Here is a 14,555-nt window from a genome sequence, read left to right as displayed (position 1 = left end):
TGCATTTTTTTTCAGTCAACACCTATTACGTAGGGTGAGCCATGCTCTCGGGAGTCTGGAGTCAGGAAGCGCCTGCTTTACACGCCTCATCCCTTTCTCCTTGAGCCGTTAAGCAGGGATGATGCGGAGACCTTCCCCGGGTCTCTCCATGGCCAAGGGTTCATGGGGTCTGCCATTTATATTTGTGGAAAGATCTTCTTCCTGCAGAAAGCCCAGGTGGTGTGATTTACTTTGAGCATCTGCTCTTGACGTGCAACACCTGGCGAAGGCACTTCCGGTGTGGGAATGAGGCACAAAGGAAGGACACTTCCCTGTCTCAGCACTTCCTCTGAAGGAGAAGTTGCTGAAGTAAAAAACAAAGCGGACGACCACAACTCAGGCAGCCAAGAAGTCGAAAGCTCGGGGCTCCAGGAAGTGAGGTGGGATCAGGTGGAGAGAGGCTTAGGGTGGAGCATCTTTGGGGAAGTTTTGCAATTAAATCCAATATCCTCTCTCCGGGAGGGAGGCACCCGGCGCCAGGCTGGAGTCATTGTTTAACTAAGGTGGGGAGGTAACTGCTGTGCCTGTATGAGGAAGAGCCTGAGGGGACGAAGCAAGCAGAGGCCTGCGCTGTGGGGCTCTCAGCCTGCCTTTTCTCCAGAGGGACTGCCACTGTCCTCCACCACCTGTCTCCTATGCCACTCTCCATCCCGCCGCAGAGCTGCTGCTGCCACCGAGCCTGTGGGACCCGCCCGGCCCCAACTCTGCTCCCCACAGGAATCCTGCTGACTAGGCCCCATCAAACCACCTGCCTCTGAAACAGGTAGGATGCGAGTGGTGACCTCCCAGGGCTTCGGACTAAGACAGTGCTCCAAACTTGAGTGAGCACATAAATGTTTCAGGGACAGTCTTAATTCTGTAGATCTAAATCTCCACCCCCAGAGATATGGATTCAGTAGCTCTGAAAAGTGGGTGTTTCTGATGCAAAGGGCCCAAGTATAAGTTTTAAGAAAAACTGGGGCAAAGGGAGAGTTGACTCCCTAAGAGAAGATAACCTAAACTTTGCACACTTCATACAGTGAGAGGATCTCTTAATCACTGCGTCACCTTGGCTTTCTGCTCATTTAGTTACAACCTAGAGGGCTACATTGTCATAAGGGATACCCTGATGGCAGGAACCATGTCTTTGTTCACCATTGTATAGTTTCTGACACATAGTCGGTGTGTAATATTTGCTGGAGGAACGGGGCCCAGGGCTTGCCTTTTGTTTTCTAATGATCTAGATGAATAATTATACCAAGTTGAAAAACCTGTGTTAATCCCCAAAGGCTGGTCAACACCACTGCAGAGATTCAGGTGGTTCCTATACCCCTAGAGCTGCTTCCTGGTCAATGCATGTGCCTCCATGGCTACAAATGTTGTGGAATCTGAGATGTGATTCTGTACTTGGGGAGACAGAGCCACAGCTATTTTGTCTGAACCCAAGCTGACCAGATTAGAATGAGTGCAGACATTTTTCCTCTGCAGTTACAGTTAAGTTATGACCTGCCAACTACCCTGTTTGTCCTGGGACAGAAACAGAACTTTGATGACCCCAGATGGCATTACCTGAATATTTAGTGAGCAATTCTCTTGGATTGGCCCACTTGTACCCAACTGGACCTAATTTTTGTTCTTGTGGGTGATAGCTGCAGGAGGACTCTGGTTAGCACATTGGTTGTTGAGAATATAATAATCTACCAATTGTGTAATAAGCGAGAGTTATATGTAACATAAACTTATTATTCCCAATTTGTAGATGGAATAAGAAAGGTACCCAGTGAGCCACTTGCTACTAAGCAAGATGCAGATGACTAAGAGTTATATTATTCCTGGCATGCTGTTTGTTTCTAGAAACTTGTCCATTTCTTCTAGGTCGTCCACTTTGATGGCATATAGAACAGTATTTCATAGTTCATAGTATTTTCTTATGACTTTTTGTATTTCTCCAGTATCAGTTGTTAATTCTCCTCTTTCATTTCTTGTTTTGTTTATTTGGGTCCTGTCTTTTCTAATTAGTGAGCCTGGCTAAAGGTTTATCAATTTTGTTTATCTTTTAAAAAAAAACAGCTCTTGGTTTCATTGATCTTTTCTATTGTCTTTTTGATCTGTTTTATTTATTTCCTCTCTGATCTTTATCATTTCCTTCCTTCTGCTGACTTCGGGCTTTGTTCTTTCTCGAATTCTTTTAGGTGGTAAGTTATCAACAGGTTGTTTGCGATATTCTTGTTTCTTGAGGAGGGCCTGTATTGCTATGAACCTCGCTCTTAGAACTGCTTTTGCTGCATCCCAGAGATTTTTGGAGTGTCGTGCTTCCATTTTCCTTTGGTCTTGACATATTTTCTGATTTCCTCTTTGATTTCTTCACTGGTAGTATTTAGTGAGTGATTTCACTGGAAAGAATGCCTTAGAAGAAAAGGTGCTGGTGAGAAATATACACATTAATGATCCACCTACTGACCCTGAGGGCTTACTCTATGTCTAGCACTGCGCTTGATGCTACCATGTGTGCTGTCTGATACTATCATCTGGGCATGTTACGGTAACCTGTCTGAGTCCCAGTTTCCTCATCACTAGAATGTAACAATAAATTAGATTAAATGAGATAATATATGTAAAGTGCTTAGCAGTGCCTGGCACATGGTAGGTGTTCAAAACATTTTAGTAGTTACTATTGACATTATTTGAGCCTGGGTCCTCTACAAAACAAAGCTTGAGGCAAAGCTTAAGTGCTAATGCCTCACTGGGAGTTGCAGTACCAGGGCAGTGAGAGTGAGGGAAATGAGAAATGGGGAGAGAAGGATGGGAAGCAATATAAGATGTTGTGTCACCCGCCTCTCTTCACATAGAGATATAGCCAGCTACTTGGCTAAAGCAGGACACCTGTGGACTAGCTTTGCAGAAATGCTGTGTCTTGGAAGAGTCCACAGGAGAGAGGCTGGAGAGGAAATTTACATGTGGGCTCCCTCCTGTCTCCCATCTCTCATTGCTCAAAGTTTGCCCCGTGGGGAATTCATGCTTCTGAACCTCTGGCTTGTGCCATGTGGCCCCTTGGCAGCCACTGGGAAATCCAGATCCTTCTCCTTGTGGCTTGGCACCTCATCTGAGTCCAGAAGTGGTGAGAAGAGCCACTTCTTTTCCTGGGGTCAAAGAAAACCCCCCAAAGAGGGGTAAGAGACCCAGAGACAGGTGAGACCAAGAGGACCTGAGACAGCACATAAGATTAGTCCAATACGGATCAAGTTATCATTATTATTTGCAGGACACTGTGCAAGGCACTAATGTTTCCTGATCTTAGGGAGTCACCTCCCCCTTTCTCCCATGAGGCAACCATGAAAGAGTCCTCAGGTCTACCCCATCTCTCCTCAGTGTTTGGAAGAGGTCAGACTGAGCACATCCTTCACTTTCCCAAACCTTTATAAGGCAGCGCATCCTTTGATAGTAAGAAAGGCTACAGCTGTGCAAAAGAGCAGAGCAGAATCGAGAGCAGAATGTTGATTTTTTTTTTTTTTTTTTTCTGCTACCTTTGGGGACTCTATCTCTTGGACAAGCATGCTACATGGAACACTACTTCTAGGAACTGTTGCTGGGAGCTCCTTGATATAAAGTTTCTGTGATCAAACGTGGGTGAATGTTGCCTCCTACCTTCCCCTCTTCGGAGAGTCATGACTCAGATTTACATAAAAGGCTTTGAGAAGGCAAAATAAAGAAACTGGTTGAACTGAGTGCATCAGCAATTCCCATACTCAACACGGGTCGGGAGCACTGCTTTGGACCCTAGTGACCCTGGGTTCGATCTCTCTCTGTCTCTATCCCTGAATTCTCAGGAAGCTCTTCTCTACCATGTGTGCTCACTAGTCTGCAAAGCTGGCCCTCCCAAGAGAAAAACAGGAAATCTCGGCCAAACACAATTTCCTCATCTTAATTTTTAAGGTAGTTGAATAAGGTGATCCCTAAGGAGCCTTCCAAACCATTGTAATCTGTGAGGATCATGTTGAAAGGCAGCTGAAGGTCATCTCACCCAGCTCCTGAGCTGCCTCAGAGATGACCTATTTAGCTAATAAACAAATGCAAATTTTGAAGCGATGATGTGGAAGTGAAGACTTGCCCCACTGCCGCCCCCTCTGGTAGAGTTTTTCTAAGATGAGAGAAGTACTGTGTACTAAGGGTAATGACCCTGGTGATGGACTGCCTCTGAGTCCCTGGGCTGGTAGAGAGCTGCAGCAGTGGGGTTAACATTCTCACTGTGTCACATCGGCCACAAGGGACCTTTAAAACTGAAAGTGGCCAAGAACTTTGACTTCTCTCTGAAAGAGTGGTCCCTTGGGCAGTACTCTGCCCTCTGATCACTGGCCAGGTCTGCCCTGCCATGCCTGTGGATCCAGCCTGACCAAGAATTCCCACACAGCTCAGAGAATTGAGCCAGACCCCATCACAGCCTGGGGACTAGAGACCCTGGGGGCTTGTCTCCATCCGGACAGACCACACATCTGCCCTCTGGAGGCGTAGCCGATGACTCACATCTGGATCCAGTTGGTTCTCAAGTAACTGAGGTAGGAGAGGTCACAGGACTTGTTCCCTGGGTCTCTTAGCCAAATGTCCTGTTTTCTCCCCAGTCTAATCCTTAACGAGAAGAGGCTGCCAACCAGCCGAGCTACATCATAACGCTCCATGTCTGAAATTTTCGGCTTCTCTTCAGGAACCAAAGTGAAGAGACTTTCAGATGGCATTGCTGGGGGGAGAACTTCAGGTCAGAGGCGTTCAGGATGGGCCAGCTGCTAGGACGCAGGCATGTGGAGTCTGTCCCGATCCAGACGCTGTCTCCCTCTGATGCTGTTTGAGGACCCTGGCTACCTCCTCAACCCGGTCACTTCCTCCAGATGGGCACAGGACTCACCTGCCCCCCTCACCTGTTCTGACCTGCAGCCCAGGCAGCAGAAGGGAGGCCGAGGTTTCCTGTGGCAGCGTCTGCATTCCGTCTTCCGCTGGAGGGATGGAGGTGTGGTCCCTCTCCCACCTGGCCTGTCGTTCCCACCACCTCCCCTCTGGCCCCTCCTGCAAGCAGCGGCTCCTAGACCATTTCTGCTCCTCTCTCTTCCTACTGTCTCTGATTCTTAAGAATGAAGAAAAGAGCATGGGAGTCCTGAGAGGCTTAAAACCCCCCTCAACCTGCTTTTCAAAACTGCTTCACTCACCCGCTTATACACATGTTTATACACATGCTCACACACAGAATCGTGTTCTAAGTTCATTCTCTTTCGTGATGCTCTTCAACATAATTAATTCAGAAAGCTTTTTTTTAATTTTTAAAATATTTATTTATTTATTTGGCTGCCTTGGGTCTTCGTTGCTGTGCACAGGCCTTCTCTAGCTGCGGCGAGCGGGGGCTGCTTTTCGTTGCCGTGCGCGGGCTTCTCATTGCAGTGGCTCCACTTGCTGCAGAGCATGGGCTCTAGGCGCGCGGGATCAGTAGTTGTGGCTCTAGAGCGCAGGCTCAGTAGTTATGGCGCACGGGCTTCGTTGCTCCGCGGCATGTGGGATCTTCCCGGACCAGGGATCGAACCCGTGTCACCTGTACTGGCAGGCGGATTCTTAACCACTGCACCACCAGGGAAGTCCCTCAGAAAACTCTTATTTTCAAAGAGACTTCTCCCCTTTTGCTGACCCGTGCCCTGTCCCCAACCCCACAAGCATGACTCCATCTACTTGGATGGAAGCCTGCTTTCAGAAAAGTCTCAGACCAAGTAGCTTGGCCTGGGCCTTTTGAGAACATACCATCATCTTATGTCCCTGAGCTGGTCAGAAAAGGGAGTCTCTCCCTTACAGTGCTTGGGTGCTGGTGCGAGTGTACCTCTCTCCCCACCCGCATCCTCACACCACAGTAAGGACTGGACACTGGCAGAACCAGAAGCAGGCTCCAGTCCAAGGCTCTGCCCACTCACCTCTGTGGCCTCCACAGGCCTGAGATGCCCAGAGGTGGCCGGGTACAGACCGGGATGCCCGAGGTAACCTGGCCAGAGGTCCAACTGCTGGTGTCCGTCTTTTTCTCTCCCCTGGGTGATCCCCTGGATCTCCACACATGGCTCTGTCACAGCAGGCGGGAACTTCAGAGAGCTCCACCAGGGAGTCTCAGCCGTTGCACATCTGTTTTCCAGGTGTGCCTCAAGTGCTCACGTCTGAGGGGTGAGAAAGCATGGTGATGTTTGCATATGACTTCAGCACGGTCGTATGCTGGCATTGCACACGGATGCACATGGATGCTTTTTATTAGTGGACTTGTCCTTCTCCATATCTTGGGCCTCTCGTTCCTCCCACTCTCTTCATCACCATCTCCGTCTCCGCTGGCTGGCTGTCTCTGTCTTTGTCTCTCTGCCCCTGTCTGTCTGGGTCTCTTTATCCCTGTCTCTCTGTTTTATCCGTTTTCTTTCTCTTTGTCTCATTTCATTGAAAGCCTAAGAAGACAGGCCAAGAGGAAATCGTTTAAGAATTCACTGATTATCTAAATGTGGTGTCGCCTTCCAAAGAAATTATTTAAAAGGCCCTAAACTCAGCGGGCTCAGTGCTTGCCTAGGCCTCTCTGGTTCCTGCCGCTGGGAAGTGAGCCGTCTGGAGCGATCTGGGGAGGATGGCTTGGAAATAGTAGCTCTTAAGACCAGATTATCATTTGATACATGACAGGCCCCAACTTCCTAAATCCCCCTAATTTGCTTAAAAGGGAGCTTGAATTAGCTAAATGGGAAGTATATCCTCTCTTTATAGATGGGGGGGAAAATATGCCCAGAAATCCAAGATCATACCGAATATTACAGGGTGTTTCCGGGACACATGTAATTATAGAACCCAGAAAGAACGCTCTGCCTTGTCCTCAGAATACACTGACAGTCTACTCAGGAACTTTCTAGGCCTCTTCGGTAATCGAATGACACATACCAAAGCACTTTGGGGTTGGTAAGGAGAATCATTTCATGCCAAAACGTTTTGATTTTTCGTGTTTGCACATGGCGAACCTAACTGAAAGGAATACTGTATTCCTGTTTCACTGCCTGCTCAACAATGTCACGTAGGGTGCGTAAGAACTCACGTTCCCAGTTCCAGAAACACAGAGCATTGCAGCTGAAAAGCACTTGGAAGAGTAAATCCAACTTGCTCAGTGTTCCAAATGGGGAACCTGAGGCCCGAGGAGAGGTGCGGCTCACAAATGCAGTGGAGCAGAGCAGGCTCCTTTCTGCCAGGCAGGCGTTCTCTTTGTTACCCCATAGCGTGCCTGGGAGGGACCCATCAGCTGAGGTCTCTGAGCTCCCTTAGGCCGTGAGTCCCCAAAGAGGCTGGGTGCACATGGCGAGGCCAGCAGAGAGAGCAGTGAAGGGTTGCATCGCCTGTGGCCATGCAAAGCGGTTTCTGCTTTTTGCCTCTCTCTTTCCAGGAGGCTCATCTCCTTGGCAGTCGGCCTGGCCCTGAACCCAGAGTCCCTGGCAGGCCATGGATAGTTCTATTCTGAGCACTCACTTCTCTGGCACCTGTTCCCCATCGGGGGCGCTGCGGCACTCTGTATCTGAAGCCACGTGAGAGGCTTCTCTCATTACTCCCTCTCCCGTGGCCCTTGGATCAGAGATTCTCTCAGACCCCTCTCAGCCCTAATGAAACAGAAGGTAAGGTGCCCCTTGGCAGAGACTAGGACAAGCTTTGTGTCCAGGCCAGGGCATCAGCCTTGAAGCTGGGGGCTGGACAGCTGTCCACTCCAAGCACTGTCCAAACGCCTCTTGTTTGATCTTAAGCCTCAGTTTCCCCTTCTGCAAAGAGAGCCCTGGGTAGTCTTCCTCTGAGGACTGCCTTTTTGGGGGCCACAAACCTCACTCATGGCTTTCAGGCCCCCAAGGCAGGGAACCTCACTGAGATGGTTCTGAAGTGGGAGAGTAACCCAGGGAAAGCACTGGTCTAGGTGTTAAGTTACATTTTAAAACCTAAAATGTATGTTCATTCTCACCTTTACACCACCACATACCAGCTCTCCTTGAGAAATAGTCACGTGAACTCCCAACTCACAGTAGATTTGCACATGCACAAAATTCCCTCTCTCCCTCCCTCTCCCCTCTCTTTGTCTCTCCTTACCTTCCCTCCGTCTCTCTCTTCCTCTCTCTCTCCGCCCCCAAAGCCCTGAGGTGTGCGAGGTATCACACAGCTGAGAGTGGTTTGCACGGGGCTTTTTTCCTCCAGAGAGCAGTTAAGTGCCTTATTTTCTCCACTCGGGTGGCTAAATTATTCTCAATGCATTAAACAGTGTAATTAAACACATACGCCTGAAATGCGCCGGTCCCCTCCCCCCACCCTTCCTCGCTCCTTGTCGGCAGAGAGCACATTAGCCCCAGCCTTCAAGCTCTGTTAGTTTTAATTTGAGTTGTGGAATTAGTAATGGGTTTTGCTGGAACACTGTTGTGGGAAATAGATCACTCCTCGTGCAGGGTGTGGGCACCATTTCAAATAAGTATTTGTTAAGGGGAAAACTGTCCCTTGTCGTGTTCTGCTACATTACATCAGATTTATTTCCATTGTTCTGGAAAGCACCAGCCAGGAGAGCGCGGTGTGCATCACTCCCTGGCAGGGAACAGTTGAACGCTGCTTCCTGTTTCTTAGCGGATTGAAAACAAAATGCAAAGAGAATCCCTCTTTTTGGCTGGGATGTTCTAAGCTCAGCCTGGAGGCCGGGTCACCAGGGCAAGCCTTGCACCTGTCACTGTGAGGTCTGTCCTATCGTGTCACTGACAGAAAGCAACTGGGTGGTTTGGTGGCAAAAATATCGTGTTGAAGAAAAGCAGTTGAGTGCAGAGAACCCCAGCAGGTCAAAGTGAAAGGATCTAACTCAGGGATACTTCTGCACCCCCCCCTTTAATAATCATCCAACCTCAGCTTGACTATCTCCCGTGAAGGGTGCTCAGGGCCCTCCTGGTTCTGTGGTCATTGCTGCCATTAGCAGCTCTTACTCTCGGCTCTGTCCAACAAGGTGGCCGCTAGCCATGTATGGGTATTTAAATGTAAATGTAAATTAATTAAAATGAAATAAAACTTAAAATTCAGTTCCTTAGTTGCATTTACCATATTTTAAGTGGCTACTCTATTGGACTCAACTTTGGGGACCTGAGGAGACCTACTGTTGGAAGTCCAGGAGTAACTGGCCAGTGCCTAGGGTGCCCCACCTGTCACAGGGACAGGGCAGTGGGCACCTGGGGAGATCCTGACAGGGTGATGGTCACGAGACCTACCTACCTAGACTTCATTATGTTCCATGCCAAGCTCTTTACAAGAAGCTTCTCCTTTAATACACACCTAGTGCTAAAAGGCTGGTTTTATTACCACCACCTCCAGTGCATTTTATACGTAAGAAAAGGAGGCTCAGGGCTTCCTTGGTGGCGCAGTGGTTGAGAGTCCGCCTGCCGATGCAGGGGAAACGGGTTCATGCCCCGGTCTGGGAAGATCCTACGTGCCGCGGAGCGGCTGGGCCCGTGAGCCATGGCCACTGAGCCTGTGCGTCCAGAGCCTGTGCTCCGCAATGGGAGAGGCCACAGCAGTGAGAGGCCCGCGTACCGCCAAAAAAAAAAAGAAAAGAAAAGAAAAGGAGGCTCAGAGATAGTAAGGGCTTGGCATTGCTCAGTCAGTCAGTCACTAAGCCACATCTGGATTTGAACCAAAGTTCCAGCCTGATTCCACATGCTCTTGACCACCTTTCCAGGATGTCTTTTTTTTTTTTTAAGAGACAAGGCAAAGCCCAGTTTTCTGAAAGGCAGTATTACCTTGGGGGTTAGAGAAACAGCAAGGAGGAGCCCAACTGTGGGACCAGAGGTGCTTAAATCCATGCTGTCTCAGACGGGGATTATTGTAGCGAGCTGGGGATCAGGACTACGGGACTGGCTCTGACAGTCATCGTAAGTCTTTCAGTCTGTCTTTCTCCCTATAAACGTTTCTAGATTTCCAATTTCCCAGGAAGTAATCTCTAGGTTCCTTGCATGCTTAGCTGATGGCATGTTTGTGCCAATTAGAAAAAGTCATCACGTTTTCCCGGTGGCTATAACCGCGTGCCAGTAAACCATCCTTGCAAGCAGCCCTATGCTACTCTAATACCTTCTCTGGACACCGCTGAGGTTGTTGATGTACCTCTTGAAATGTGGCCCCCAGAACTGAACAGGGTGGGTTAGACGTCCATGCGGTGTCAAGAGCAGCTTTGTACAGGGGGCTGGAGCTATCCTGTCTAGAGCAGCCCCTTACTACTGTGATAGCAGTTCAGATTGTGTCAAGTCTTTCACCACATTGCCTCATTTAAAACAGGAAGTCAAGTAAGCCACACAAAATATTTCTGAAATGAAATTTAGCCTAGGAAGAACCCACTCACTATTCACTTGCACAGTTAACTTTTAAATGTGAAGACAGATTTGCAGTTCCTTTGGTTAAATTCCATCTTGCTGGTTTTGAGGTCCTTTAGAATTTGGATTTTGCCATCTGCGTAGTTAATTGTTCTTGTTTTCTTTCTATCATTAAAAATGATGGGGCTTCCCTGGTGGCGCAGTGGTTGAGAGTCCGCCTGCCGATGCAGGGGACACGGGTTCGTGCCCCGGTCCGGGAGGATCCCACATGCCGCGGAGTGGCTGGGCCCGTGAGCCATGGCCGCTGAGCCTGTGCGTCCGGAGCCTGTGCTCCGCAACGGGAGAGGCCACAACAGTGAGAGGCCTGCGTACCGCCAAAAAAAAAAAAAATGATGAAAGCGTTAAAAAGTAACTTCATTTTCATTTCAACATCTTCATCCGGGACCAAGATTAAAAATGTTAGTGCAAAGGAAAGAGTTCTGTGACTATTACAGTATGATGATTCCAAGTTAATCCAAAATCATTCATCTATGATCTCTGGTTCAAACTGTGAATTATATTTACTAGATTTTACTTTACTGTGCTACTCTACACTGTACTTATGTAAAATACTGTAGGATATAACCTACCCAGTCTAGTGGTCTTGTTTGGTTTTACCATCTTATATGTAAGGAATAAAGGATGATTTTATCAAACACTTTTTAAAAATCAAGATATGTTATCTATCTGTATTTATATAAATCAATACATATGACCATATATATGGCATTCTCCTGTTCATCTGGAGTTGAAACTCTATTTTTAGAATCAGAAAAAAAAAGAGCAGGAAAGTTAAGTAACTGATTTTGGTAAGGCTATATTTGCTTCTAGAAATACACACATCATTTCCTAAGTACTCAATGTTTCTTTGCAAGTCCATTTCAGAAGTTTGCTATGAATATTATACTTCTTAAAAACATTATTATAGAGCTATAAAAACTTTTAACCAATGCTTTGGGGGAATGAATGTGTAAATTACAAATAAGCCTTCTGTTTATAAAAAGAGAATCACAAAGTTTCTTACATTAAGTTCCCATAAAAATTAACATTTGGCTCAATTTATAAAAATGAAATGTCTAAGAAAAGGTTCATAGCACATTTATATTTGTATAAAGTGAAGAATATCTCTGTTCATCCAAAGACATTGTAAAGGAAGTAAAAAGATAAGCCACAGACTGGGAGAAGATGCTTAGGACACGTACGACCAACAAAATATGAATATCCAGAGTAAATAAAGAATTCCTACAAGTCCATAAGGAAAAGATAACATAGACAAATGGGCATAAGATATGAATATTCATTTCATACAAGGGGGAATGTGAATGAAGAATATACATATTGAAAGATGCTCAGTCTTACCAGTAATTTCAAGGAGACATAAATTAAGACTGCAAGGAGTTACCACTTTACACCCACCAGATGCATACAAATAAGAATCCTGCCAATACCAAGTGTTAGCGAGGAGATAGAGCAGTGGGAACTCTTTTACATTGCTGGCGAGATTATAAATTGATACAATCTTGGAAAATACTGTGGCATATTTAGTGAAGTTGAATATATGCAAAAGCTAAACCACTGGTACTCGGTGGTCGTGCCATTTCCCATATGCACCACTAGTAAATGAAAGTTCTAGCTGTTCCATTGTCTCACCAATACTTAGTGTAGTCAGTATTTTTTTTTTTTTTTTTTGCGGTACACAGGCCTCTCACTATTGTGGCCTCTCCCGTTGTGGAGCACAGGCTCCGGACGCGCAGGCTCAGCAGCCACGGCTCACGGGCCCAGCCGCTCCGCGGCATGTGGGATCTTCCCGGACCGGGGTAGGAACCCGTGTCCCCTGCATCGGCAGGCGGACTCTCAACCACTGCACCACCAGGGAAGCCCATCTATTCTTTATTTTCAATATTTTATTCAATCTGTTCTTGACTTGGATACTTTTTATTGATCTTATTCTTTCCTCTCATTTCACTTATTCTTTCCTCTGTCACCTCCATTCTGCTCTTAAGCCCATCCAGTGAATTTTTTTATTTCAGATTTTATATTTTGCAGCTCCAAAGTTTCCATTTGTTTCTTTTTTATAACTTCTGTTTCTCTATTGAGATTTCCTATCCTCTCATTGATTTCAAGTGTGTTTTCCTTTATCTCATGGAGCATAGTTTAGTAGCTGCTTTAAAATCTTTTTCTTATAATTTCTACATCTGTCACTACAGCGTTGGCACCTGTCAGTTGTGTTTTCTCTTGAGAATGGGTCACATTTTCTTACTCTTTTATTTTGAGAAGTTTGGGATTATATCCTGGACAAAGTGAATGTTATGTTGGGTAGACTTTGTGTCTCTTATAATCCTCTGGGGAATGTTGATTTTTTTTTTTTTTAAAGCAGGAATCAACCTGATTAAGTTCAGACTATGCATTCTAGCTCACCTTTTGTGGGAAGTGATTCAAATCTCAATTCGTTTCTTTAAGCCTCTGCTGTGCTGGTTTGGATCCATACCACACAGCTGTAATACAGATGGGTTAGGCTAAGACTTGTGCAAGTTTACTTACATAATTAGAGGATCTCATTCTCTGGTGCCCTCTCTTCTCTGCTTCTTTCCCCTGGTGTTCTCCCCCGAGGTCTGTAGGAACTCCTTTCCCAGAAAGATGGCAGGGTTTCCTTCAGTCATCTGCACCAGGCCACTTCATGACTGGGGCCCACCCTCATGGCAAAAATGTGAGAGACAAATATCAAAGACCTGGAAATTCACCCTCGTGCTTGCTTCTTCTCCAAGTTTTGACTCCCCCATACAATTTTCCAGCCTTTGTTTTCAGATTCTCAGGTAGTTGTTTCCAGAGGTTATAGCTATAAGAAGCTCAAGAGGTGGGCTGTATAGGGGGCTTCTTACATTGCCATAAAGGAATTGGAACTGCTGTGTAATTTTTTTTTTTTTTTTTTGCGGTACGCGGGCCTCTCACTGTTGTGGCCTCTCCCATTGCGGAGCACAGGCTCCGGACGTGCAGGCTCAGCGGCCATGGCTCATGGGCCTAGCCACTCCGCGGCATGTGGGATCTTCCCAGACCGGGGCATGAACCCGTGTCCCCTGCATCGACAGGCGGACTCTCAACCACTGCGCCACCAGGGAAGCCCCCTGTGTAATTTTTAAAAGCTGAAAAAGAAGCAAAATTAAAACAAGGCAATGTAGAGATGCATAAATATGTGATAAAGCTATTTTTCAATAAAAGCAAGAGAGTGATAAATACAACATTCTGATGTTGGCCTCCTCTGGGGGAGGTGAGGGAGTGGCATCAGGGAGGAAATCATAGGTACCTTCATAAGTATTGGTAAGTTCATAACCTTGGCGGTAGGGTCATGGGTGTTCATGAGGTTATGATATTTTATAACCTATATAGCTTACATATTCTCTTATATGTATCTAAAGTGGCCTAATTTAAAAATTAAAGAATGTGTTGGTTTGTATAGTTTAAAGAGTTTGGTTACCTGTTGTCAAAGCATCCTTAGGAAGATTTCTATTAACTGAGAGACCCACTGGGGGAAAAAAATCCTGTTCTTAAATATGTCTGAAGCTCACTTGTCTTGATAAGATGATGACTACTCTTCAAAAAACAAAAACATTAGGAAAATTCACAGGAAATTGTCTTGGTATACATTAAAGTTATTTCTAAGAGCATTTATACACACACCCATACATGTTTATCTTCTCCATTTCCAAAGATAACCCAGTCTGTGAATTTCCATGTAGAACACCAACACAATTGTGTGTGTGTTGTGGGGGGGGGGCGTCTTGTCTGTGGGCTAAGTGCCCTTAATCCTGTGTCCAGGCAGAAGTATTTGGATCATCCAGCTGTGTATTCTTACAACTCTCCATCTCTGAGTGGGAGCAATACAAGAAAGGTTAGAACAAGATTATTGGAGTCAGAGAAATAAATAATATCTTTGTATAATGCTTCATGATTTAAATCCCTTCCCATATATTTTTCATTTTATTCAACAAAGTATCATTATACACATTTGACAGGAGAGGAAACTGAAGTTCTAAGTGCTTAGAAAACTTCCTCAGGCTCATATGGCTAATAAGGGACAGAATAAGGACTTGAGTTGGGATCTTCTGCAGTCATTTAACTTTGGGGCTTTTTTTTTCTTCTGAAGTCTTT

The 14,555-nt window shown here is 46.2% G+C and overlaps 1 protein-coding gene across 1 annotated transcript in view; it reads left to right on the top strand.

Moving 5' to 3' along the window:
* The first annotated feature begins 730 nt into the window (after nt 1-730).
* Nucleotides 731-14,555, top strand: part of CAPN13 (calpain 13) — a 92,915-nt gene continuing 79,090 nt past the window's right edge. The window contains exon 1 of the mRNA XM_024731517.1: nt 731-802. The gene's annotated coding sequence lies outside the window, so the exon portion shown is untranslated. The remainder of the gene's footprint in view (nt 803-14,555) is intronic.

The sequence above is a fragment of the Neophocaena asiaeorientalis genome, unplaced genomic scaffold (genome assembly GCF_003031525.2).
Source record: "Neophocaena asiaeorientalis asiaeorientalis breed wild unplaced genomic scaffold, Neophocaena_asiaeorientalis_V1.1 scaffold689, whole genome shotgun sequence".
NCBI classification, from domain to species: Eukaryota; Metazoa; Chordata; class Mammalia; order Artiodactyla; family Phocoenidae; genus Neophocaena; species Neophocaena asiaeorientalis.
This window is presented reverse-complemented; position numbering and strand designations above follow the sequence as displayed.